General features: G+C 36.7%; 1 long non-coding RNA gene across 1 annotated transcript in view; it reads right to left on the reverse strand.

Annotated features, from left to right (window-relative positions):
- The window catches only part of LOC128314334 (uncharacterized), a 443,125-nt gene that overhangs the window by 263,940 nt on the left and 151,979 nt on the right, over positions 1-27,206 (reverse strand). Inside the window, exon 2 of the long non-coding RNA XR_008295856.1 lies at positions 2,261-2,323. This is a non-coding gene — a long non-coding RNA (uncharacterized LOC128314334). The remainder of the gene's footprint in view (positions 1-2,260; positions 2,324-27,206) is intronic.

Here is a 27,206-nt window from a genome sequence, read left to right on the forward strand (position 1 = left end):
TTTGTTTTTGTTTTGTTTTTTACCTCTGATTATTCCACATGAACCACTGGGAGTAGACCAAATTAGGGGCACTGATCCTAATTTATGTCCTTTTTGACCCCTTTTCCTATCTTTAATTCTTGCCTGTAAGAGTGTTAAAAAATGTTTATGTCAAAATAAAGCCTGCATAATAAAGCATGGCCACTTCAGAATAAAAATGTTGGTTTCATATTATGCAGATCATTATACCAACTAAATGTTCTTATTTTATCTTTTGATGTGGCTGTACTGTTAGCCCTATCATGAAAGATGGTATTTGTCAGTGTAACAAAGTACATTATATCAACTTCTACAAAGGCAATAACTGCATGACTTGCAAGAGAATAATTTTTTAAAGTAAAAATAAATAAATCATATTAAATATTTGATGTATATACAACTATGTATGTAATTATATAATACAGAATACATTAATTGTATTATTAAATTAATACACACACACACACACACACACACACACACACACACACACATCGTATACCCAAACATGTACACAAAGGAAATAAAACAGAAACCTTTAGTTAAATGAGATCTTGAGTAATTCTTCCGTATGTTGAAAAGTTTTCAGTTCATCTGACATACAGCAATAAATACACCAGGGACCTTTATATACATTTATTCCACATTCATTTACTTAAAAACATAAAGTACTATTTTTTTCATCCTAAGCAAAGCTAGGAATAATAGCTCTCTATATATAGAACCCCTTTTCTTAGGGCAATGGAGCAAGGGAGATTTAACCCCTTATCTATTTGTTAGAATTCAAAAGGCTGTACTTTGGCTAATTTGTTTGGCCATTCTGTGTATAGACAAAGAGAGAGAGAAAGAGATAGAGAGACAGACAGAAATAGAGACAGTAAAAAAGATATAATATTTTTATATAAAATAAAATATATATGGTAACAAATAATCATCTACACTTTTCACTTACCTGAAACTATAAAATCATTCAAATGTGTATCAGTGTGTGTCTGTGTGTATTAATGGGTGTTTGATAGTTATGTCCATGAATGTCTCTGAACTGGTCTAGCACTTATAAACCTAATTTTAAAAAAATTAGAAATCAGAGAATTACTTTTGGGATCTTTAGATTCTACTTCATTCATTCACCTCCTCTTGTGGGTGATAAATAACATAGCAGAAAGCAAGTGTCTTGCAAGGGCCAAAAAACAAATGAGTAACAGACATGGGACTTGAGTCTAATTGCTTAATCTTCAATTGAGTGCTATTTCTAATGTACTGCATTGCCTCACAAATGGTATTGTGTTATCCTGTTAATTTTATTGTTAATTTGGCTCTTTAAAGAACAATAAAAATTAACGAGTAAAAGAAATCATTTTAATGAACATGTGATCCCACAAATTTATTCTGAAGACCTATAGGTCAGCAATACTAAAACAGATTAAGTATTAAGATGGGTGTGTATATCTGAAATTATTTAATATAAATTGGTTTCTCTAACATTAATGAAGAAAAACTTAACTCCTTAAGCAGGGAAATATTCTAATCTTAAACCATTTTTAGGTAAGGAAATTCCATGGGCTCATCTGGCAACTCAACAACACCTCCACCCTCAACACCCTTGCCCCCTTGGCTGCACTAGAACATGCACACATGCACACACACTCCTCTGAAATCATTCGGAAAAAAAAAAAGTCTCCCATACAATTCAAACATGCTGTGTTTTGCCACATCCAGCCCTCAGACTGAAACCAGATAAAGAAGTAGAGAAACTGGATATAAATAAAGGTTGGTTCAATCATTTCCTTAATGATTGTTACAGCCAAGGAGCGACACCTCGTATTTGGTTAACCTTATACTACTAGTTCATGGAGCACATAGTCAAACAGTATTCTAGTCATTCCCCCCCCGCCACTTACCTCAGAGGATACATTCCCAGACCCCCAAGGGATGCCTGAAACCACACACAGTACCAAACCCTATGTACACTGTTTTTTCCTGTACATACATATCTATGAGAAAGTTTAATTTATAGGTAAGGCACAGTAAGAGATTAACAACAAGAATAAAATACAACAATTATAACAATATACTGTGATAAAAGTTGTGTGAATGTGGTATCACTCTCAAAATATTATCCAGCATTGTCTCATACTCACCTTTCTTCCTGTGATGCTGTGAGATGATTAAATGCTGACCTGAGGAGAGGAAGTAAGGTGTAGGACTCCAACGTGTGATGCAGCCCTAGGCTACTATTCACCTGATGATTTGTCAGAAACTGGGTCTGCTACTTCCAACCAAGGTTGACCTCTGGTAACAGAACCTGTGGAAAGCGAAACCACAGATAAGGAGCCTATAGGATACAGGTGAGAAAGAAGATTTCCGGGTTTCCTGACTCTACCAGTGAATACATCTGTTCTTGAGGAAGGTACTTAGAATGACACTGTTTGTTTGTCAAATATGTGTAATTTCAGAATAGGTTCTTATGAGCACTGAGGCTCATAACAGGTATTTTTATAAATTAAGAAAATTTTTAAGTGCTCCAAAATTCAAAATATTACCCGTATAAAGCAATTTATCCATACCTGTGAGAAAATATGCAGTAGGGACTGTTAAAGATAATTGGATCAAATGTGAAAGAGATTTGGAACATTGGCTTATTTCAGTGACCTACACCAAAGAATTATTTGAAATAAATTTAGTGTGCTATAAAGTGGCCAATAAATAGCATGGTTCCTATTTGCTAACTCAGTGTTGGATGCAGATTAAGTGCTTGATACAGATTAAGTGCTTATGAAATACAAATGCCTGAAATAGAGAAAAAGAAAATGAATGAGGAAAAAGGGAATTTACTAACATGGAAAACAGGAGAAAAGAGAAGACAGTGAGAAGCAAGTAAGTGAGAGCAAGAGAATTCCTGTCAAATACACCACAGAAAAACAAAGTAATAAGAAAGAGGAAAAGTGCATCCAAAGCAAGAAATTACTGACACAAAGCCCCAGATGATAGCACAAGGCTAAATTATAGAGCAGTCACCAGATCAGAGCAAGAGAAAGGAGGCTCCAAAAGGAAATTCTCCTAAAAAACATAACAGAATGAAATAAAAACTAGAAAGGTAGATGAGGGGCGCCTGGGTGGTTGAGCTGGTTAAGCATCCGACTCTCTGTTTGGGCTCAGGTTTCGAGTTTGTGCCCCATGTAGGGCTCTGCGCTGACAGTGTGGAGCCTGCTTGGGATTCTGTCTCTCTTTCTGACCCTTCCCTACTCACGCTGTTCCTGTCTCTCTCAAAATAAATAAATAAACTTTAAAAAAAAAGGTAGATGATACTTTAGGGTAATAGAGAAGAATTAAGACTATGAGAAAAAATATTTTAAAATACGAGGAATTATGAAGTAAAAGAACAGTGATTATTCTTCCAAACACTTATCCAAGATGAGAAAAGTTAACATGATACTTGGTTTAGCAGTGACCAATATGTACATCATATGAGGTTGTGAACACTGCTTGCTGATTTACATTTTAAAATGCTATAATTCTATTGCAACAATTCTATTGCAAGAATGAGGGAGGAGCAAATAAGAGAACTAAATCTTTATCCACCATCATCGACAACCAATATATAATACATCAACTTAAAAAATTACCATGTAGCAATGCAGACTTTTATTTAGAACTATGAATAAAACTACAGAAGAAATGGCTAAAAGAGGAAAAGTGCCTCTGTAAGAAAGGCGCTAAGAGGAAAGGAGAAGTGGGAGGTGCTACTGTGTATCATGGTAAGTTTTCAAAACAATGTAGTTTATTTGCATGTTTTTTCCCCAAATCATTCTCCTCTCTCCTTTGCATACTGGGGGCGGGCTGACCTCTGTAAACTACATTTCCCAAGATCCCTTGCAAATTGACTCCTGGCCCATTTCAGCCAATGAGAGGCAATGGCACAGAGTTGGCAGGCAGAAAAGCGAAACCAAGGTATTTCCTTCTCTTTCTACTTTGGTATCATCTCTGCCAGCTGGTATTCTCCGTGGCTCTAGTTCTTCCGAGACAGCTGGGATCCAAGGTTCTAGCTTCAGCTTAGTGTCCCCAGCTCCTGAGCTCCTGCTTTTGAACCCTGAACTTAGAAATAGTGGTAACTTCCTAAGGCAGGTAATCTTGTCTTCCCATGGCGGGTCCCTAGGCCTTCCAACACCTTAATATTCCATAGTAGATTATTATTATTATTATACTGAATTACTTTACATGAGTTTTGGTTTTCTAAATGGCTCTTATACAAGCAACTAATTGATACTTTAATATAAAGGTATAAGTAGGTAAAAATTTCTACAAGTTTAAACATATAAATGTATATTATAATGCTTTTCAAATTCTTAAAAAAAATTGAACAATTCACTTCAGAATCACTTCAAAGGATATTATATTCTCACAAAGTATCTACCTTGAACAAATTCTCAGAAGTTCCTTTATGGTTGTTAAAAAGCATTTGATTTATTTTATGACACTGCAAATATGAAATAAGTAAAATATTATATCCCCGAATAAAAAAGCAGAGTTTGCTGTTTCTAAGAATTTATATTTATGAAAACTGCATCTGTGTTTTTATTTTGTCTGCAATGAAAATATGTGCTCCAGCAGAACATCACTGAATATATCAATACAATTTGATACAGCAAGGCTCCTTCCTAAAAAGGGTTCACAGTCCAGCTAGAAGGAAAAACTCAACAGATGTTTTCCTCTGTTATTATTATGCATTTAAAAATATAAGTATATTTTTAAAAACCAGTATAGAAGGGCACATAGTGAAAACCAAGTCTCCCTCAATATTAATCACACTCCCCATGGGCAACCACTCTTAACATCTGGTGTGTCCTTCTAATTCACGTATGCAGATGTAAACATATATCCACATTTCATCTGTAAAAGGGCATGATAATAACACTTACTATAGTAAAGTTTTTGTGAGAACTAAAGAAAAAAACACAAAGAAGTTGTCATTGTGTTTATAGTAAATATCAGTTATTAATATTTTCCAACTTCATCTATATACCTACCTCCCTATACGGAAGTTAACATTTATCCAGTCTCCAAACGAGGTAAGTAACTCTTAAGGTTATTTTTGAAGTTTTTGCATTATGAATATGCATGTATCATATATTGTATATTATTACATGTACATATGTAAATACAAAAGTTAAGAATTTATTTATATGTGTGTGTATTACTGGGGATTAAAGGATTTGCATATTTTCACTTTTATATTGCCAAAGTGCCCTCCAAATAAAAAGTGCGCGCACGCACACACACACACTCTCTCTCTCTCTCTCTCTAACACACACATTCAATACAATATGCTTTGTGGTAATGATTCTAAATGTAATAGGTTATAAGGGTAATAGAACTCTTCAAAATGTGTCTTGTGAGGCAGGTAAGGCTTAAACAGAATGTGCAGTAGGTAAAGAGGAGGAGAAAAGACATGGCATATAAACAGACACATTGTGTGTTATAACATAAGCAATGATGTGAAGCAGGGATTAGATGTGTATACAGACACAGCTTCAGAGTTAAGATGCTGGCTTGACTGAAGGGAAATAAAGTGAGGCATGTAAAGTGAAATCAGACTGTAGAGGAACTTGGAGTCAAGTTTCTGAATTGATAGAGAAGGTAAGCGTAGGTTTTGGAGCACTGGAAGGAGATGTAAAAGCAGTGGGTTTTTTTTTTTCCTCTTTTTTTGTTTGTTTTGGTTTGGTCTTTTAGGACAGTCAGGCCTCTTCTCAATCTGGTGATTTGTGTTCATTTTTTTAAGAATTTAAGCACATATTTTTGGTAAGCTTAAGCATAACGTGCAAGCAAATCAACCAGTTCCTGAATTATGAAAACTGTCATTTTCTAAGTAAAATTATTTGAAGAGCTAAAAATCAAGTTGTAATGCAATCGTCCAGAGTTTGCAGTTTTTATTTTCATCCTCTTTTTTTAACGTGTAGATTTTATGATTCTTTTATGAATTAATCAGGTTGGTACCAAGAAGTTTTGAAACTATTAGTTTAAACACAGGAATGCTTCATCATGATATTGAACAGCCAATGTGAAAGGGGCTGACAGGATGATTTAATATTCCAGACCTATTTACCTATCCAGTACTTCTTGGCTGATCACTGAGCTTTTGCTGTGTTTTGGGTTTTTGTTTTTTTTAGCTGCTTTCAATACAGAGGGTGAGAATTAAAAGAAAATCTGTTTTGCTATCTATATTTCTGTGTGCATGATTTATATAAAGAATGTATAATCATTTTTATATAGATACTTCACATATGTATTAACACCATCTCTACTCCTATCTAAATGGTTTGCGTTTGCTTTTTTCATATGCATGATTATTCTAATTATTGCCTTATGGTTTTTCTTAACAAGGTAAGTAGAGGTAAACATGCCAATGTTTGGAATCAGACAGATCTAATTTAAATCTTGGCTAGCCGACTTATTAACCCTGTGTCTTTGTTCATGTCACTTCTGTGAATGTCAGTTTCTTTACCTGAAAATGAAATAATTATACCACCTACCTCATAGGTTTTTTCCCTATCAACTAAATAAAATGACAAAGGCATTTAACAAGTCACTGGCAGCCATCAAGGAAATAACATGTAATAGCTATTATTATTATTGCTGTTAATTATTACAACAACCATGATTGGAAAACAGACATAGAAATGAAATTTCAGTGAAAGCCTGAACTCTCTTAAAATATATGGAAGTCTTGCCAATCTTTCTTGATATGAAGGGGCTTACAGGTGGAACCACAACTCTGGCTCTGAATTAGAGGAGAAGAGGATGTGGGACTCACTAATTTTGTCTTTCTTCATTTCCCAGCTCTAGCCACTCTGTCATTGCCCTGGCTATCCCTTTCCCTGGGCTCAAATTTCAGCAGATGTGCACATCTATGACATTATGAAAGGTAAATGTTTTATCTTTTTAATGTGGTTAGTGAAAAAAATGCTTCTAAATATGTATTCCAAACCTCTCATATGGATGCTTGAAAAACCATAAATAGGTTTATATGAAGGTATTGAGAAAAGAAAACTTTGAAATTACATTTTTGAGGTAACTTTTTAAAATTCTAATTTCCAATGAAGAATGTGCAGTGTTCATGTAAATATATGCAAATAAATACAGCTGCTTTTCTATTTTACTCCTAAATCTGGCCCTTTGAAATATCTCTGCAAAAACTATTTGCATGGAGGCTGTAATAAACTGTAGTGCATGTCCCTGTTACATAAAACAAAAGTATTCTCTGTATATATACTGCTGCATTTATTATTGTGTACTTTAGAATCACATTATGTGGAGACAGTGTTCTCTAGATCCTGGTGATGGTTTTCACTCAACTGATGTTGGCAAAGGTTAGGTTTCTCCTTTTGAAGCTAGCAGCATCTCATATACAAGCTCCATGAACACAGACTATGTCCTATTTTGTGCAAGACTCTATCTCCAATGTTAACTATAATATCCAAAAGTAATAATTGTTTAATAAGTATTTGTTGAATAAATGAATAATTAATATCTAGTTTCAAGATTACTAGTGTTTTCATGATATTCTTTAATTGTTGAAGCATCTACACCAGTTTCCCTCAAAATTCTTGAGCATCCTGAGGGAAAGGAAACAAAAGTAAAAGTGAACTATTGGGACCTCATCAAGATAAAAAGCTTCTGCACAGCGAAGGAAACAGTCAACAAAAATAAAGGCAACCGATAGAATGGGAGAATATATTTGCAATTGACATATCAGATAAAGAGTTAATATCCAAAGGGCGCCTTGGTGGCTCAGTCGGTTAAGCATCGGACTTGGCTCAGGTCATCATCTCATGGTCCGTGGGTTTGAGCCCCACGTCGGGCTCTGTGCTGACAGGTCGGAGCCTGGAGCCTGTTTCGGATTCTGTGTCTCCCTTTCTCTGATCCTCCCCTGTTCATGCTCTCTCTCTCTCTGTCTCAAAAATAAATAAGTGTTAAAAAAAATTTTTTTAAGTTAATATCCAAAATCTATGAAGAATTTATCAAACTCAACACCCAAAAAACACATAATCCAGTGAAGAAATGGGCACAAAACATGAACACACACTTTCCCAAAGAAGACATCCAGATGGCTAACAGACACATGAAAAGATGCTTGACAACATTCATCATCAGGGAGATACAAATCAAAACCACAATGACATACCACCTCACACCTTTCAGAATGGCTAACATTAACAACTCAGGCAACAACAGACGTTGGCAAGGATGTGGAGAAAGAAGATCTCTTTTGCACTGCTGGTGGGAATGCAAACTGATGCAGCCACTCCAGAAAACAGTGTGGAGGTTCCTCAAAAAATTAAAAATAGAACTACCCTATGACCCAGCAATTGCACTATTAGGTATTTATCCAAAGGATACAAAAATGCTGATTCAAAGGGGCACATGCACCCCAATGTTCATAGCAGGACTGTTGATAATTGCCAAAGTATGGAAAGGTCCATTGGATGACAAATGGATAAAGAAGGTATGGTACATATATTACACAGCAATCAAAAAGAATGAAATCTTGCCATTTACAACAACATGGATGGAACTAGAATATATTTGCTAAGTGAAATAAGTCAGTCAGAGAAAGATAAATATCATATGGTTTCACTCATATGTGGAATTTAAGAAATAAAACAGATGAACACAGGGAAAGAGAAGCAAAAATAAGATAAAAAGAGTGAAAGAGGAAAACCATAAGAGACTCTTAAATACAGAGAATAAAATGAAGGCTGCTGGAGAGGTGCTGGTGGGTGGATGGGGCTAAATGGGTGATAGGCAGTAAGGAGGGCACTTGTTGGGATGAGCACTGGGTGTTACATTTAAGTGATGAATCACTAAGTTCTACTCCTGAAACCATTAAAAAATAAATAAATAAAATAAAGTAAAAATGACCAACAAAAAACAATCTGTGAGCATGTCTCTTAAATTGAGTGTAAATATTTGTCCATTTAGGTTTTCTCTAATAGTACATCCACACAGAATCATGGTTTCCAAGAAAAAAAAATGGGTGTTCAGTTTAGCTTTGGCTATTATAAGAAAATTCATCTGTCTCAGTTATAAGTTATGTTCATAGGCTAGAAGCATCTGGGCTTTTCCATAGGAAGTAGACTCATAAGACAGTATAAGGGAAAATGGCCTAGTTACCCTATTCTGTTCATACTGGGGACCCAGCCACAATTGCAGTTTCAGCCATTCCATTGCCACTCCCCTCACCTCCATCTGACTGCCACCCATTCCTGTCCAATATAGACCTGACACAGATCTAGGAACAGAGCAACACCATGATGTGGCCTATAGTGTTCTTTACCTGTCACTTGAGCCTATATTAAATCTATGGAAGAACGAAAATATCCTCCTCTGTCCCTAAGGGATGCTCATGCATTATACCCATTACAAAGAATAGAAACTGGGGTAAACAAAAGTTATTGGACAAGCTCAAAACTGTTGTTACTAACGCTGGTAAGAGAATCCATAAGCTCTTAATTTCCCCATATTTTATCCTAGAAGCACAAACTTTCTTATTTCCAAGAAGTGAATAAATATTGTGTGTTTGACTCAAATTGCAAACTGATATCTCACCGATCTTGAAAATTCCACATAGCTCCAGAAGTTTTCTACTTTTTCTTGCTCCTATTAAGCCCATTTCACTGTAACTCTCTCTTTGGTTTGTTCCCTTGTATATGAATCTAAATAGAATCACACAAAAATATGTGAAAATATTTGGAGAAAGGAAGAATCTGAAAATAATGATGACCAATCAAAGTGAAACTAGTTATTTAAAAAAATTTTTTTTTAATATTTACTTTTGAGAGAGAGATAGAGCCCGAGTGGGGGAGGGCAGAGAGAGAGAGAGAGGGACACACAGAAACCAAAGCAGGCTCCAGGCTCAGAGCTGTCAACACAGAGCCTGACGCGGGGTTTGAGCTAAAGAGCTGTGAGATCATGACCTGACCAAAGTCGGATGCTCCACCGACTGAGCCACCCAGACACCCCAAAACTAGTTATTTTTTAACAGCTGATAAAGAAAACTTAGATCAACTTTTGAGCACTTAATAAAGTGTTGTATATTTAATTTTGTAGTTTGACAACAGTCATCCTTACCAATGCACAGTCCTTCTGATTTGCATTAAGTATCCCAATACTTTTCCTAGAATGTTAAGAAATGATATTTCATCTGTTTAATCTGACATTCTGGTCAACAGCTTAATTTTCTAGGATATGAAATCTTTATTTGCTTGGAGAAATCATTTCTAATAATGCATTCAAGTCTCAGATGCATACCTAACCCCATTAAAGACAAGCTAAGAACATTTTTATAGTGTATTTCTCAGAATTATCTACAATTATAGTTTATCTTTTTTTCTTTATGAATAGAGGATATATTAGCTACCATATTTTTTCCCCTTCCTTACCTTGTTCTACATGGAATGAATGGATGCAATCAATTCTACATCACTTAATGCACCTTTTCTATCTATAAAGGCAAAAACAAAGATCTAAATGTGAATCCATAGTTTCTATCTTTTTTGGCATTTAAACCAAAGTGCAGAACATTACATATTAATTGTGGTTGTTTAAAACTCCCTGTGGGCAGCTTTTTAAGTAAATGACATTCCAAGAATAATTACAGGGCAATTTTTAAAACAAGGATACAAAAACTTATATCTATAAATAAATGTTACCCTTCAAGGAAGTTACACTGGATAAAGAGCAATGTTACTGGAAATACAATTTTTGGCCTGAAGTAAAAATGAGAGGCCTAGAAGGTTCAAAACCTAATTCTGCTATTTACAAATGGTCTGATCTAAGGTGAGTTATTCAGATCTTCTATGCCTCAGTTTAGGTATCTGTATATGGTAGATTGTTACAAAACGGCCTCAGATGGAATATGCCTTCCTAAATGCATGCCCTTGTGTAATCTCCCCCTCCACACTAAATCTGGGCTAGCTTTATGAATTGCTTAGACCAACAGAATATAATGGATGCAACATATGCAAGTTCTGGGCTTAGGTGTGAAGAGGCTTTGCAGCTCTTATTTTCACCTTCTTGAAATCAGAACACCATGCTATAAAGATGACCTGTGTAGCATACTGAAGGACGAGAGTTCATGTGGAGAAGACATGTGGTACCCTAGCTGACAGCCAATAGCTAGATAAATGAGCGAGGCTATCTTGGACCCTTCAGCCTCAGCTGAGCCATCAGCTGATGGCAGGCCACATGAATAATCCCAGGTGGCATGGGCAGAAGAAATCATCCAGATTACCAGTTCACAGAATCATTAAAAATGATAAATTGTTGTTGTTTTAAGTCATTAAATTTTGGGGTACTTTGTTAAAGAACAAAGATTAACTGAAACACTGAATAATAAGATAATGTTTACCTAACATGGTTTTGCTGAAGATGAAATAAAAATATACATACTTAGGGGGTGCCTGGGTGGCTCAGTCGGTTGAACGTCTGACTTCGGCTCAGGTCATGATCTCACAGCTCGTGAGTTCGAGCCCCGTGTCAGGCTCTGTGCTGACAGCTCAGACTCTGGAGCCTGCTTCAGATTCTGTACCTCCCTCTCTCTCTGCCCCAACCCACTAGCATTCTGTCTCTGTCTCTCTCAAAAATAAATAAACATAAACAAATTTTAAATAAAAAATATATATACATACTTGGAACAGTTTCTGGGCCATATAAATGTTCAACAGATGTTAATCATAATTATTATTATAAAGCAACTAAATGGAAGAGGACAAAACTAATATCCACATGCAAATTCTAGAATATTTGTTCAAAATCAGCACATTACTTCAGCATATACAAGACAATGAATAAGGACAAAAACTCTGGTGATTTGAAATCTAGACAAAAACAAACAAACAAACAAACAAAACACATGGACATAATGATGCTTTAAGTCAGGGACAAATTAGAAGCATAAAAACCACATCCACATGGCACATTTTTTTCTGTTTTTAAAAAATATTGCATTGCTATATATATATATATATATATTCAAAATAAGTTGCCATATAATATAATTACCATATAATAAATAAGATACTATGTAAAAATAATACATTTCACCTTCTTTTGTAAAAAGCTTGCCAACTTTCAGCATCTAGCCACCATGGCCCTCACTCCCTTATCAGAGGCATTGTCTAGAGCTGAAGTTTCCCCACAGGTTGAAATTGATGTGTTTTCCAAGCCACAGTGAACTCCACCTGCTTGTCATTCATTTAGTTTCCAAACTGACCCCTGTAGACATTTGAGTTTCAGGCCTTAGCTTTAAGTTAAGGGTAAGTGGAGGGTTAGATTTGCATTTCTTGATTTTAAAGCTATGAATTTCTAGAGTTGCAAGATCTTGAGAAAGTATCTATTTCAACTGTCTAATTTAATTTAAAATCAAGTCATATCACAAATTAGGCACAGCAAGGGCTAGAGTGCAGAGACTCTAAATCTAGCTCCAGGCTACTTCCACCTCTCTTGAGAAGCAACAATCTGGCAGTTACGAGTTCATGACAAAAATTCAGCATTTGGATAGGGACTGAGGTACTGCATGTGGGTGTCAACTGTAGAAAATAGAAACATGTAGTTATATAGTGCCACCCATTCCTTAGGCGTAAGAAATAAAACGTGTGACCTGATGCAGCTTCCAGATAAGTTAGAAAATTTTGTTTTTGTATGACACGTTGTTTAAAATCAGTATTTGATATTACATGACTTCAGAAGCTTCCCAGTTACCCAAACCCAAAGGAGGGTGATCTCTTCCTGCTTGTTCAGACTAGACAAACGAACCTATTTATTCTGTGCCATTTCGATCTGGGGAGGAAAATCAGTCTTACATAGGACTAGGGGACCTCAGCATACAACAGAATATTTTTGAGCAGCCTGCAAGCACTTTTCTAGTGAGGAAAGAAAGAGCTGGGCTCACTGAGTTAGCTTACCACTTCTTCCGTGTTCATAAGGCATATTGTGGGGCACCTGGGTGGCTCAGTTGGTTAAACATCCAACTGCAGCGCAGGTCAAGATCTCACAGTTCGTGAGTTCAAGCCCCGCATCAGGCTCTGTGCTAACAGCTTGGAGCCTCAAGCCTGCTTCAGATTCTGGGTCTCCCTCTCTCTCTCTGTCCCTCTCTCCAGCTTGCTCTCTGTCTCTCAAAAAATAAATTAAAAAATCTTTAAAAATTAAAAAAATAAAAGCATATTGTTCCACTCCTGCTGCAACTCCAAATAGTAAAATATACATATCGACCTGTTCACTACAGGAAGTTTCCCAAGCTCAGAGATTATGACTTTTTAGCTTTGAAATAGAGTTTCCAGATAAACTCAGGATGCTCAGTTAAATATTAATTTCAGATAAATAAATCATTGTTCCCTATAAGTGGGTGCATGCAACATTTGGATAATACTGGAATAATAAAATGATTATAATAATAAGATGATTCAGTATTCATCTGAAACTCAAATTTAACTGGGTGTCCTATTCTGGTTTGGTTTGTTTCATTTTGCCTTGTTTATTTGTTTATTTATTTATTTTTACTTTTTGCTAAATCTGGAACCCTACTTAGAGATAAATGTCAAATATAGTCCTGCCATAAAAGATGTTCAATAAATGCCATTTGAATATTGAATGGCATTTTTTGAAATTCCACCTAATGGTGTGGTATCATGCCCCCCTAACCTTTTGGATGTCAGACTCTAATCTGATTCTAGACACAAATCTCAACACCAGTAATAATAATTAAAACCAAATTAACAGTAGTGTGTGTATTTCTGCAGTGCCTTATGGTTTTCAAAGGTCAGAGGCAGTACTTGCTCTTTTTAAAATAAATTCTGAGTAATCACACAATTAAACCATAACTGTGAATAAAAAGAACATGGAGATAGTGGAGAGTGCTTATTAGATGGTTCATACAAAGGTCATCATACTTCTGTAAAGTACTACATTTCTGGCTCATACATTCTCTCTCATATTTTCAAATCAGATCATTCTTTTACCAGTATGACTATGTCAGTTGCAGAGGAAGAGAAAATAATTTAGGACCCTGCTGGCTGCAGGTGAACAGGCATTAATTTTTCTATGTCACCCCGTTTTTATACCTCACAATCTTCCAACCACTAATTAAGACAAAGGGCAAAATTATATCCTTGAGCAAACAGTCTAGTGCCATTTCCCAGTCTAGGATGTGACAGACACCACACGTGAATTTTGTTTTTCAGTCTTTTTTTGTTGTTGTTATAGCCTTTATATAGCATAATAGACTAACCAAGTACAAGCTGAGCAGACTGAAAGGAAGAATTATTTCACACTCCTGCTGATGCCGCTGGAAAGTGTAGAAATGCTTTCTTCAATTTTTTACTTTTAAGAAAAGCACCTAGAAGGCAACCTAGCAAGTATCAGGATTCACAATGCCATCTGTCTGCTGAAAATATAGCCTAATTCATTAGACATGTATCAGTAGATATATTATATAATATATTATATGATTTGCTTAGTTTGCTAGTTACTTTTTATTCCTCTCTATTGGCCTGAAACTAAGAAATTAAACAGCAGGGAAAGTGATGAGAACTAATTTTCTGTTCAAGTCAAGGAAATGTGCTGCTGCTTTTCTAGAGCTTTAGAAAGTCTCCAGTATCCCATAAGTACTAGAGAATGCTTTCATGAGAAATATATACAGTAACGTGGTACATAGGTGGGAGCTGAAGGCTGTACAATAGAGAAAACTAATCAAATGACACCCATGACTCTTAAGGGATATGAATATCTTCAGAGACTAACATTTCCTTCTACCATTTAAGAGAAAAGGACTTCAAATCAAAACCAGAAAAGTCAACGAACTGAAGGCAGGTTATGGTAGGATATAATTATCTGTGAGAATTCTGTGACAATGTCATCTCTTTGTAACTATGCTCCAGAGTTCGTCTCACCATTTCAGGATTAAATGTTTATCCTCCAGTTGTGGTTCTCTAAGAACTATGCTTCTTGTTTGTTAGAAATGGGTCAACAGTTTTCCAAAAGTGTGTGTGTGTGTGTGTGTATATATATGTATATATATACATATATATATATATATATATATATGGTTGTATATAAATGCATATATGTATTTATAATATCAATGTATACGTTACATTATATCGGTTGTGTATTACATAGTGTACATTATATACATTTTAAAATTTCTCCTTACTGAGATCTGCATAAAGCTTTCATCGCCACCCTCCCGGGAGTGAGATGGCATGCACTGTGTAACTGAGTCAAATCTCGAACAGCGTTTCCTGAGAATGAGGAGCAGGTGTTTTTGTCTAGAGGTTTGGAGCATCCTGCCTTATCAGAGACAACTGTGCTGCCATTTTGACGGAACCCAGGATGACCACCTGTAACTAACAGACGTGGTGGAGCCCAGAGAAGGCTGTGCGGCACACCAGACATTTCGGCTCTGCTGTGGATGCTGTAAATACACGACTCTGCTGTGGGTTCCCTCGAAAGAAAACAAATGCCATTAGATTAGAAACCCTTAGTTTGTTAAGCACTGTACTTCCTTTTTCCAGCCTACAAAACATAAACTTCATAAAGCTTCCCCTTAAGCTCTCGTTTGAAGATTTGTCATCATTCATGTTTTAATCCCTTCCCTCCCTCACATTCTCTCACAGGAGTTGATCATGTGAATGTAAACATTTACCTTGAACTTGACTTGGGAAAATTGGTTCAGAGACTCTGGTTTCTCTATTTAGAAACTGGAGTTCAGGTTTAATTTCCCAGTCTTTTTTTTTTTTTCTTTTTCCTACAGTTAAGTAACAGGGGGAGGGGGAGACGGGAGAGATCTTCAACACATATTCAAACTCTTGACTATGTATTTGGGATGTGGTTGGGATGCTCATAATACCTCCTCATTTACTCATCCCTCAGAGCAAACTGTTGGTCACATTCCTCCAGTTTCCCCTGCTGCATTTATTTATAAACCACTCCAAAGCAGCCCCTGATTCACCAAGCCAGGCAAAAGCTAGCAGCAGGGCATGACCAGCAGCGGGAGACATGGGTGCCCACAACCACCCAGGGTGACCCAGGACATCAGACAGGTTGGATCAGGGAGTATAACTGCCTGCAGATTCAACTTCCTGGTGATCACTGTTTTCATTTCCAAAGAGACTGAAGAAGGTACAGAGATTTCAGTTACTCCAGCAGGGACGGGGGATTTCATAATGAGTCAGGCAGGAAAATAACAGATGGCGCACTGAGTGTAAATATGAAAATGCCCTTGGAGCTGCAACAGAAGGCTCGACTCCCAGGGGAGTCGAGCAAAATCAGCCAAGGCTCCCCACTGTCTCTCATCTTTTCTCATTCTCGTCTTCTTTCTCAAGGCAGAGACTTTGTAGCCTGTGAAGGCGTAAGTACTTCCATCTGATTGTCCCCAAACTGTCATCCACCTGGAGGCTCTTGGCTTCTGATCTCTGGCCCTCTCACCTCCTTATCTGCTCAGACTCACTCCCTTATTCATTTATTTTAGCCCATTTCTCTGGGCTCTTCGGCTTATTCCTGCTTTCTTTCTGGACTTGATGTAACTGGCAGAATGAGCTGTGGCTTTGGCCATATTTCATCAATCTCATCTCTTTTTCTCTTTTTCTTTCTTATAACTCAGCAGTCCCTACCATAACCACCCTAAACCCTTCTGAAATCCTTATAGTTTTTTTTTCTTAAAGAAAATAATCTTCCAGATCTTTCCATTAGCTGTACCATAATTTCCATTTATCTTATTAAAGTCAGAAATGTTGAAATGTAGAAATGTTGAAATATTGTAAAGTCAGAAAGTAGAAATGTTGTCAACTTTTAATATGCATTTGACATACAGTTTTGGTATACAATTACCAAAAACAACACTGTGTCGGGAGAAGTGAGGGTCATTCCTTCTTAAATCAAGTGTGCACTGTTTTTCCTCTCTATAGCTGTATATTTCCTTGGGCAGTAAACATGTGTAGCTTCCATTAGATTGGATTTAGCTGCTTTGCTAATAAAAGTGTGGACAAGGGGTGGGGGGCGCCTGGGTCGCTCAGTCAGTTAAGCATCTGACTCTTGATTTCAGCTCAGGTCATGATCTCAGGGTTCATGAGACTGAATCCCATATCGGGCTCTGTGCTGACAGTGTGGAGTCTGCTTGGGATTCTCTGCCTCCCTTTCTCTGCCCTCACCCTCCCCATCCCACCCCCACCCCCCACTCCCCCACCCCCAGCAGCTTGCATCCTCTCTCTCTCTCTCAAAATAAATAAATATTTTTTTTTAAAAGTGTGGACTTTAACCCGAGTTCTACAGAGAGAAAAGCCAAACAGAACCAAGTGCTATATATAATAGCCAGCATGTTAAGAGGACTGAGAAAAACAAAGTAAGAAAAGACACAATGTACAATAGTAGCAATTTAAAAAGGAGATATATTTTAAGATTTAGAAACCCATAATGGAATTATTTGAAAAGTTTTCACCAATATTTCAAAATTTAATAGTTTTCTAAAAACAAAACTTGTTAAATTTGGCTCAACAGAAAATCAGAATAACACAGTAAGAACATCTAGTCTATTAAAGATATAAATAATTTCTATTTTTTAATTTTTTTAATGTTTATTTATTTTTGAGAGAGAGAGTGGGGAAGGGGAAGAGAAAGAGAGAGGGGCACAGAATCTGAAGCAGGCTCCAGACTGTGAGCTATCAGCACAGACCCGATGCAGAGCTTGAACTCACAGTGAGATCATGACCTGAGCCAAAGTCATACGCTGAACCGACTGAGCCACCCAGGCGCCCCAATAATTTCTATTTTATACAAACTTTTTCAGAGAAGAAAACAGGGGAAATTGCCTATCTCATTGTGTGAGACAAAATTAACCTTAATTTGTAAGGGGAGTGTAAGTCTGACAAGAACAATAAAAGAAACATAAAGAAAAGCTAAATCTGTGAGGTGATAGATACGTTAACTCAATTGTGGGAATCCCTCCACATTGTATATGTATCTAATCATTTTGTATACTTTAAATACACTACAATTTTGTCAATTATACCCCAATAAAACTGAAAAAATATATAACTGATTTAAAAAGAAGAGTAAAAGAAAATTTTGTCCAACTAGAATGTAAGTGAAAAAATTCTAAATAAAATATGTGCAAATTGTATTGCATTAAAAAATGATAACACATGACACTCAAGTAGCATATTTTGCCTAGAAATGAAAAGCTGGTTCAAGAGAAAAATCTCTCAATGTCATATACAATGTAAAGAAAGCACACTGGCATTGCGCCAGGTGTGGAGAGGAGGAGAAGTAGGGAATGTTGTTGAATGGATACAGAGTTTTAGTTTTGCAAGACAAAAGGGTTCTGGAGATTGGTTGTGTAACAATGTAACTATAGTTGACACTCCTGAACTGTGCACTTAAAAATGATAAAATGAGGAGTGCCTGAGTGGCTCAGTCCATTAAGCATCCAATTTAATTAATCTCAGGTCATAATCTCACAGTTCATGAGTTCAAGCCCCACATCTGGCTCTGTGCTGACAGCTTGGAGCCTGGAGCCTGCTTCAGATTCTGTGTCTCCCTCTCTCTCTACCCCACCCCCACTTGCACTCTGTCTCTGTCTCTCAAAAATAAACATTAAAAATTTTTTAAAAAGAAATGGTTAAAATGGTAAATCTTATGTTATGACTTTTTTACTATGATAAAAAAATTTTAAAAGACATTACAGAAGGACAAATATATAAATTACTATCTCAACAGATACAGAAGTATTCAATAAAATCAAGACATTCATAATTTGGTTTTTAAACCAGCATAATTGAAATATAAGGGAGTTTCCCTACTCTAATAGGCTGAATAATGCCCCCCCCCCCATAGATGTCCACATCCTAACACCTGGAACCTGTGTCACCTTATACAGCAAAATGGACCTTGCCAATGTGATTAAGGTAAGGATCTTGAGATAGGAAGAGTAGCTTGAATTATCCAGGTGGGTCCAGGGAAGCAGAAGGAATCAGAGACAGAGGTTGTGATAGAGGCAGACATCAGAATGATGTGCTTTGGATGTGGACACAGAAACATAAACCAGGGAGCAGTGGCAGCCACTGGAAGTTGAAAAAGGCAAGGAAACAAGATTCACCCTTCAAAACCCCAGAAGAAACCAGCACTATTAACACCTTCTGTGTAGCCCAGCGAAACTGATTTCGGAGTCTGGCCTCCATGACCGTAAAAAAGGAAATTTGCATTGTTTTAGGCCAATAAGTTTGTGTTAATTTGTTACAACAGCAAAAAGGAAACCAACGTATTTACTTAATATGATCTACTCATTTACTCAACAAATATTTATGAAGTACCTTTTATGTGATAAGCACTTTGCTAGGCCTTGGCAAGATTAAAAGAAACAAACACAGATTTAAAAAAATAACCCTCCACCTGACTGTAGTTTGTACACTAATGGGGAGGAAAGGGAACACAATAATAATAATTATGCAAAATAAAAAAGGAAGTTAGTTAGACCATGACTATCGCCAATGAGAAAGAAATTAATGCAGGGAAAAGAGATGATGAGCATCATGGGAGAAGGGGTAGATTAAATCTTTAGATTGGGGGAGTAGGGCGGGACTCACTGACAAATGGCATTTGAGTACACATGGGAGAAAGTAAGGAGGTACCCTTCCATCTACTGGGGAAGGGCACTCCAGCCCGAGAACATGGCAAGTGCCAAATCCAGAGGGAGGGGCCCGTCTGGCCTGTCAGATGAGGAAGAAGACCTGTGTGGGTGGAGTGAGGAGAGTGGTAGGGGATGAGATCAGAGAGACAAGGACGGCAGGAAACCACCAGGAGCCCCGGACATTGCAGTGAGATGGGAGAGATGGGAAGCCTTTGGAGAAGTTTAAACAGAGGAGAGTCTATTTGGTCCATCATATGATTTCTCTGTAGGACAAAGACTGTTCCGGCTGCTCTTAGGAAAGGCTCTGAAATAGAAGGAGAAACACAGGGAGACCAATTAGGAGATTAACAAAGAAAAGCTAGAGGGAAAAAGGATGGTGCTTTAGACAGGGAGGGCAGCAGTGAAGGTGGTGGAAAGTTATTTTGTAAACATTTGTATAAATTTATAGAACTGCCTTGATTTGCCGGCAAGCTAACTGTGCAGTGTAAGAAAGCGGATGCCAAAGGTTTTGGCCTCAGTAAGGTGAAAGATGCAGGCAGAGCAAGTCTGGTCGTGCAGGGGCAGCAAATATCAGGTGTTCACTTGGAAATACACATTGGACATTTCAGTAGAGGTGGCGAGTAGGCAGTGAGACAAGCAAACTTAAACTTCAGAAGAGCTGAACAAACTAGAGACATAAATTAGACCCCATCAAAAAATTGTACAGATGAACTTTGAACAACATGGGGTTTCAACGGCATGGGTCCACTTATACGTGCATTTTTTTTCGATAAATACAATACAGAACGGTAAATGTATTTTCTATTCTTTACGATGTTCTTAATATTTTTCTGTAGCTTACTTTATTGTAAGGATACACTACATAATACATATTAGTTACAAATATGTGCTAATTGGCTGTTTATGTTATCTGTAAGATTTCTGGTCAACAGTTGGCTATTGGTAGTTAAGTTTGGGGGCAGTGAAATGTTACATGTTGATTTCTGACTATAGGGGCAAGAGACTGGTGCCATTAATACTGGTGGCATTAATACCTGTGTTTTGCAAGGGCCAACTGTATTTGAAGTCATAAGTGAGTGTGTAATTAGAAGAGAGAAGAAATTCAATAACTTATTTCCAGAACCCCAACATTCAAAATCAGGGAGATGAAAAAGAACCAGCAAGGAGAGTGAGAACAGCTAGAGAGGTAGAAAGAAAAACAGGGGTCTGATGTTCCAAAGTCAAAGGGCTCTGTGAAGAAGTCAACTGTGCTCCATGTGCCTGATTGGCCACATAAAATGAAACCCGAGCATTTGCCTCTGGTTTTGGCCACATGGAAGTCATAGGCAGTAACGGCTAGCTAACAAAAACTCATGACAAACGTGACACTTAACGGTAAAACTTCAGAACCAGTTTCATTGAACTTCCGGGGTGCGAGACAAACATGCCCGCTTTCATCATTTTTATCCAGAATTGTGCTAGAGGTTCTAAACAACAAAAATAATATATATAAATTGAGAAAAAAGGCATAAAACTGGTGTTTGCAGTTTATTTGATGTCCATGTATAAAATCCAAGATAATCTACAGTCGAATAGAAACTAATAAGAGATTTAAAATTTTTGTTAGATTCAAGATTAGCATTATAAAAATCATACTATTTCTTTTTTTCTAAGTTTATTTTGAGAGAGAGAGAGAGAGAGAGAGAGAGGGCGAGCGCACAAGCAGGGGAGGGGCAGGGGCAGGGGAGAGAATCTGGAGCAGGCTCCTCATTGTCAGCGCGGAGCCCTACGTGAGGCTTGAATTCACGAACCGGGAGATCATGACCTGAGCTGAAACCAAGAGTCGGATGCTTAACCAACCAAGCCACTCAGGCGCCCCCAAGATCATATTATTTCTACTAAGTATCTACAACCAGCTATATGCTGATATTTAAGGAAGGAAAAAGAAGGAAGGGAGGAAGGGAAGAGATGGAAGGGAAGGGAGCAGAGGAGAGGAAAGGAAAAAAGAAAGATTAACCTGATGTGTAGTGTCTGCTGATTTCCATGGTGTAATTACTCCCACCATAGCTGATATCAAACTGCCAGTGTGGTGTCACTGAAGGAGGACTGGGAAGAGAGGAACACAATTGCCCTTGCAAGGTGGTGTCAGCCCTAGCATGCCACTACAAACCACTCAGAAATTTAAGCAGACAAAACAAAATCATATTCACAGAAGCTACCAAACCTATAAGACCTAAAAGAAATATAACAAATGTGCAAAAGTATGCAGAGATCACTTTTTAAATGTTTTCCAGAAAAAAACCCTGACTATTTAAGAAAATATGTATTGTCAGTGATTGGGAAGAATCAATATTGTTGATGTCAGTTTGCCCCAAAGCAATCTGTAATTGCAGTATAATTTTAATAAAATCCCAATAGGGAATCTTAAAATTTATTTGGAAGAGGAAGTGGTCAAAAATAGCTGAGACAGACACCTGGGTGGCTCAGTCAGTTAAGCATCTGACTCTTAATTTCGGTTCAGGTCATGATCTCATGGTTCATGAGATCAAGCTCTGTGTTGGGCTCTGTGCTGGCAGTGCAGGGCCTGACTGGGGTTCGTTTTCTCTCTCTCTCTCTCTCTCTCTCAAAATAAATAAATAAAATTAGGAAAAAAAGCTGAGGCAATTTTGAAATACAAGATAGGAGGATTTGCGCTACTAAAAAACAAGTCAGTAAGTAATATACTTGTTACTGGCGTCAGGGTGAACAAATACAACCATGTAACTGCATAAAGAGCCCATAAACAGACTCAAGTAATTTTGGAAACTTGTTGTGTAGCAGATGTGATATTATAAATTAGTGTTGAAGGGGTGGCCTCTCAATAAACAGTCCTGTGACTACTGGATTTGGATATAGGATTGTAAACAAATTTCAGATTCTTTGCAGGACAGAAGAAAAAAATTCACAAAGAATAAACAAAAAATTATGAAATGTAACAGTGGGTTATTATCTCAAGTTTATAAAGAGCTCTTAAAACTAATCAATATGTTAAGCCAAACAGATTCATGAAAAACAATCGCTAAAGTGAGAAAACTGAAGTGCCAATTTGCATTTAAAAAACAAAATATATTTTAAAATATTCAAATACATTAAGAATTTAAAAACTAATTTTAAATTAATAAAATGCTATCACTTCTCAGCCTTTTGGTTAAGTGTAAATTAATAAAACGCTATGTGTCTCTATCAAAATGAAAAAAAGTTAAAAACTGATTTTTAAAAAAATCTGAGGTGCCTGTGAGGCTCAGTCATTTGAGCATCTGACTCTTGGTTTTGTCTCAGGTCATGATCCCACAGTCCTAGGATCAAGCCCTGCATTGGGCTCCATGCTGAAAGTGGAGCCTGTTTGGGATTCTCTCTCTCCCTCTCTCTCTGCCCCTTCCCTGCTCTTGCGTGCTCTCTCTCTAAGTGAGTGAATGAATGAATGAATGAATGAATAAATAAATAAAATTCTTAAAAATTTATAATCTCTGTGCAAGTGCTCATTTCTCCATACACTAAGGGAAATGAGAATTCTCAAATATACTTTGCAAACTCACTGCAAGTATAAATTGGTACAACCTTTCTAGATTGGGATATATTTATAGAAATTTTAAATATGCCTCCTTTGACCCAAAAATTCAAGTAACGTATCCTAAAGCAAGCAGAAAAAATGTGCAAAGAGCCACACATAACCCATTTCAGTGAAGAAATAGAGTTTGATATGTTAACAGATAAAAAATAGTCTACAAAAATTACATATAATGTGATCTTTTTTTTATAAAACAAACAAAAAATAGTGTAAATGCACTCGATGCCTCAAAATTTATCCGAAAGTAACACAGAAGTGATTATTTCTGGGTGCTGAAGTAATGGAGTTCTAGGTTTTCTTATTTTTTTGTGGTTTCTTAATTTTGCAGTAGTCATTACTTGTATACTAAGATAAATCACTTTACAAAAAATTTAAATAAGCAAAGCAGACCTGCACTGTCTGTTCTGGAAAAAAACATATGATTAACACATGCATTATTTTAAATTTATTCTTTTATTTTGGTGCCTTTTTCTAGAATGAGCCTAAGTATAAGACATTTACACATAAGGGAAAAGTGAGTAGTACATCCTATGATGTACTCAAAATCATTCCCCTCCTTTGTCAACCAACCTGAGTCCCTCATGGCATCATACATGCATATGTTTCCATAGGATTATCCCCCTTGCATGCTCCCTAATCCATTGGATCCCCATGAATCAACGTACCTACACATTTAAATTTTCACACATGCACACACACACACACACACACACACACATGTTCATTATTCATTATTTCCTGACTCATGCTTTGTATTAAATTTGAGGGGAGCCTGAGTGGCTCAGTTGGTTGTGCATCCGACTTCATATTGGCTCAAGTCACTATCTCATAGTCATGAGATAGAGCCCTGCATGGGACTCCACACTAAGCAGAACCTGCTTGAGATTCTCTCTCTCCCTCTCTCTCTACCCCTCCCCCACTCTCTGACTCTCTCAATAAATAAATAAAAACTTTTTTAAAAAGAGAATAAAACAAAGTTAATTATTTACATGCCTTATCTTTCCGGTAGACTGTAAAACTGCAGAGAATAAGATGAATATATCATTTCGTTTGCATTTCCCAGAAACAACAAAATATCCTGCACTGATACATAGAAACAACTTGTTTGCTGACTAAATATTTTGAGGATTTGGACCAATTGTAGCATTTGGACCAATCTGTAGCATTTTTTTATAACTTGAAAAATAAGTAACGTTTGAAGAAGTAAAAGGTATTTCTGTTTTAATTATAGGTAAAATATAACCAATTACACCATTAATGATACTGCTTCAATTATAATTATATTCAAGATGATTGTTTTATATCGATGGATGATAGATCTATTATGATTTACAATGAGAAATAAAGGTTATAAGGGGGACTTTCCTTCATATTTTTGTCTGCGTCATGAAAGCCAAAAATGTTTTTCCACAAAACATAGTTTAGGGCCTTTGTTAAAGACACTGTGAGAATGGATGAAACAAGGATTGATTACAAGATGGCACTTTCTTATGGTATATCATTCTAATGAAGCATCTTATGTGCTGGATAAGAATGGACTGGTGTACAAAGTGGGTTCATAATTATTCCTACCATTTACCTATCAACTGCTGTGCTAGGCACTTTGTGTTCATTTTCTCCAACCCCATTAAGAACCTCGTTTACATAGTAAGTGGAGCTGCACATATTCCAGCTCAGCTCTATTGACTCCAAAACCAAAACTTTTCCTAAACAATAAATTCACTTATCTACAGATTAATCAAAAGCATCTAATAGTGATTGCAGCAAGGTAGCCAACATTTCCAGTAATACAGTAGACAATACAGTAGAATTGTGATCAAATAATAATATCCACTGCATTTACCAAAAACAAAGTGATAGAGAAAAAGTTTTGAGGGAGACTGCGGTATTTAAATATCTTTACAGTAATATATGTGTGTGGGGAGGGGGGTGAATCTCCATTTTAGCCAATGTACCTTTTCATAATAATCATGGCATTTCCTCTTCTGTCTAAAAATAGCATTACAGCAATCATTTTAACAGTATACATTGCTCTTTTATATTTTATTTGAATGAAAATAGAACAGCAAAAACAAGTACAAGTTTTCTTAAAAACACTTTCGATGAAAGTTTGATGTATTATCTCACATCTAGACTTTACAAAGGTAGTTACCCAATTGATTATAGTGAAATATTATCTCTTTGTTTAGCATTTGCTTTTTATCCAGGCACACAGACCACTGAGGAAGCTGTAAGAAAACAATGCCATGTCTTGTCTGCTCCTGGGTGTGATCAGCAAACTTGTCATATGTAAATAATTATGCACTTCATGGAGTAGTTCCAAACTCACATCGCATTATTTCAGCTGCGTCCCTTTAGAAGAGCTGATTCTTTTTTCTAATATTTCCTTTAGCACCTCAGAAATACTGTGAGTTTCATAGGGAAAATGATTCTGCAAAGTTGCAGATCCAGAACATTGTTTGCATTTTATATACTAAAGAAATATTTGGGGGGGGGGGGAGGCGCCTGGGTGGCTCAGTCAGTTGAGCATCTGACTTTGGCTCAGGTCATGATCTCATGGTTTGTGAGTTCGAGCCCTGCATCAGGCTCTGTACTGACATCTCAGAACCCGGAGCCCACTTCAGATTCTGTGTCTCGCTCTCTCTCTCTGCCCCTCACCTGCTCATGCTCTGTCTCTCTCTGTCTCAAAAATAAATAAAACATTAAAATAGATAGATAGATAGATAGATAGATAGATAGATAGACAGACAGACAGATGAAATATGGAGGGAAATTTGCAAGCAAATGAACAGGCTTAACAAAACTTCATGTAGGTTATCTTCTGTTTGTTTTTACTCTAGGGGTTTGTAATTGGAGTAATAGCTGCCAGCAAGGAGAGCTGTTCATTTTCTCTGGTAAACTCAGATGTAATGTGTTATGTGGGAAGAATGTAGGTTTGGGAACTGGACCAGGCTGGAGACCATGCAGCATCACCCAAGTGAAAGGCTATCTAGTAGGATTGCATTGTTGGTGACCCTGATGAAGCTAGTGATAGGTTTTTCTATTCTTTGATATAGAAAGAGGAATTGTTGGACACAATAATCCACAAATCTACAAAGATCTATGGATCTTTTATCTGGAATCTAGTACATTCAACAACATGCATTATAGAGGGTAAAAGCATCAATTTTTAGCTAATTACCTTCAGTAAAGATCTTTTCTTAAATTCTGTTTTCACATCTGTTTTCTTGACACAAGCTAGGATATCTTTTATGTCTCATTCTAGTTACATAATACACACAGGTGTGATTTCACTTTGTCTATCAGGCTGTAATTTGTCATGTTATCTTATGTTGCCCTCAAATTAAATTATGAACCTAAAGTAGTTAATGATAAACATCTCAAAGACTTTATTTCTATAGATTAAAAAGCTGAAAGAGTTATTCAGAAGAAAAGAAGCACCTTCTAAAATGTTTCCAACTTTCTTCTTAGATCTTCAATGTGAATTATCAGAAAGAAACAATAAATAGATCTGCTTCTTCCCTTTGGAGATTGAGAGAGGTTTGGTAGATTTAATGAGATTCCTGAGATGTCCAGGTTTATGTAACAATAAGTACACCAGATTCAAATGATTTTTTTTCAAATGCAATGTACATAATAAAGAAAATGTAACACTGTTTTCTGAACTTATTTCCTACACCACAAGATTTTCACAGTGTAATTCTCCTTGGGCTCAAGCCTTACAGTATATCTAATCATTGTGCACTCAAGGATCCTGCCAGCAGTGGGCATCAGGAAATACAGTAATTGTCGCCATCTTGCTACTTAAAGATGTGATGGTTATTTTACAAGTCCTAGGAAATGCCTTCCTTGTTCCATAGGTAATGAGACTATGCATATAGTTTAGTAGTTTATTCTATCCATGCTTAAAAATTAAGTCAAGTT

This window comes from Acinonyx jubatus, chromosome B1 (genome assembly GCF_027475565.1).
Source record: "Acinonyx jubatus isolate Ajub_Pintada_27869175 chromosome B1, VMU_Ajub_asm_v1.0, whole genome shotgun sequence".
NCBI classification, from domain to species: domain Eukaryota; kingdom Metazoa; phylum Chordata; class Mammalia; order Carnivora; family Felidae; genus Acinonyx; species Acinonyx jubatus.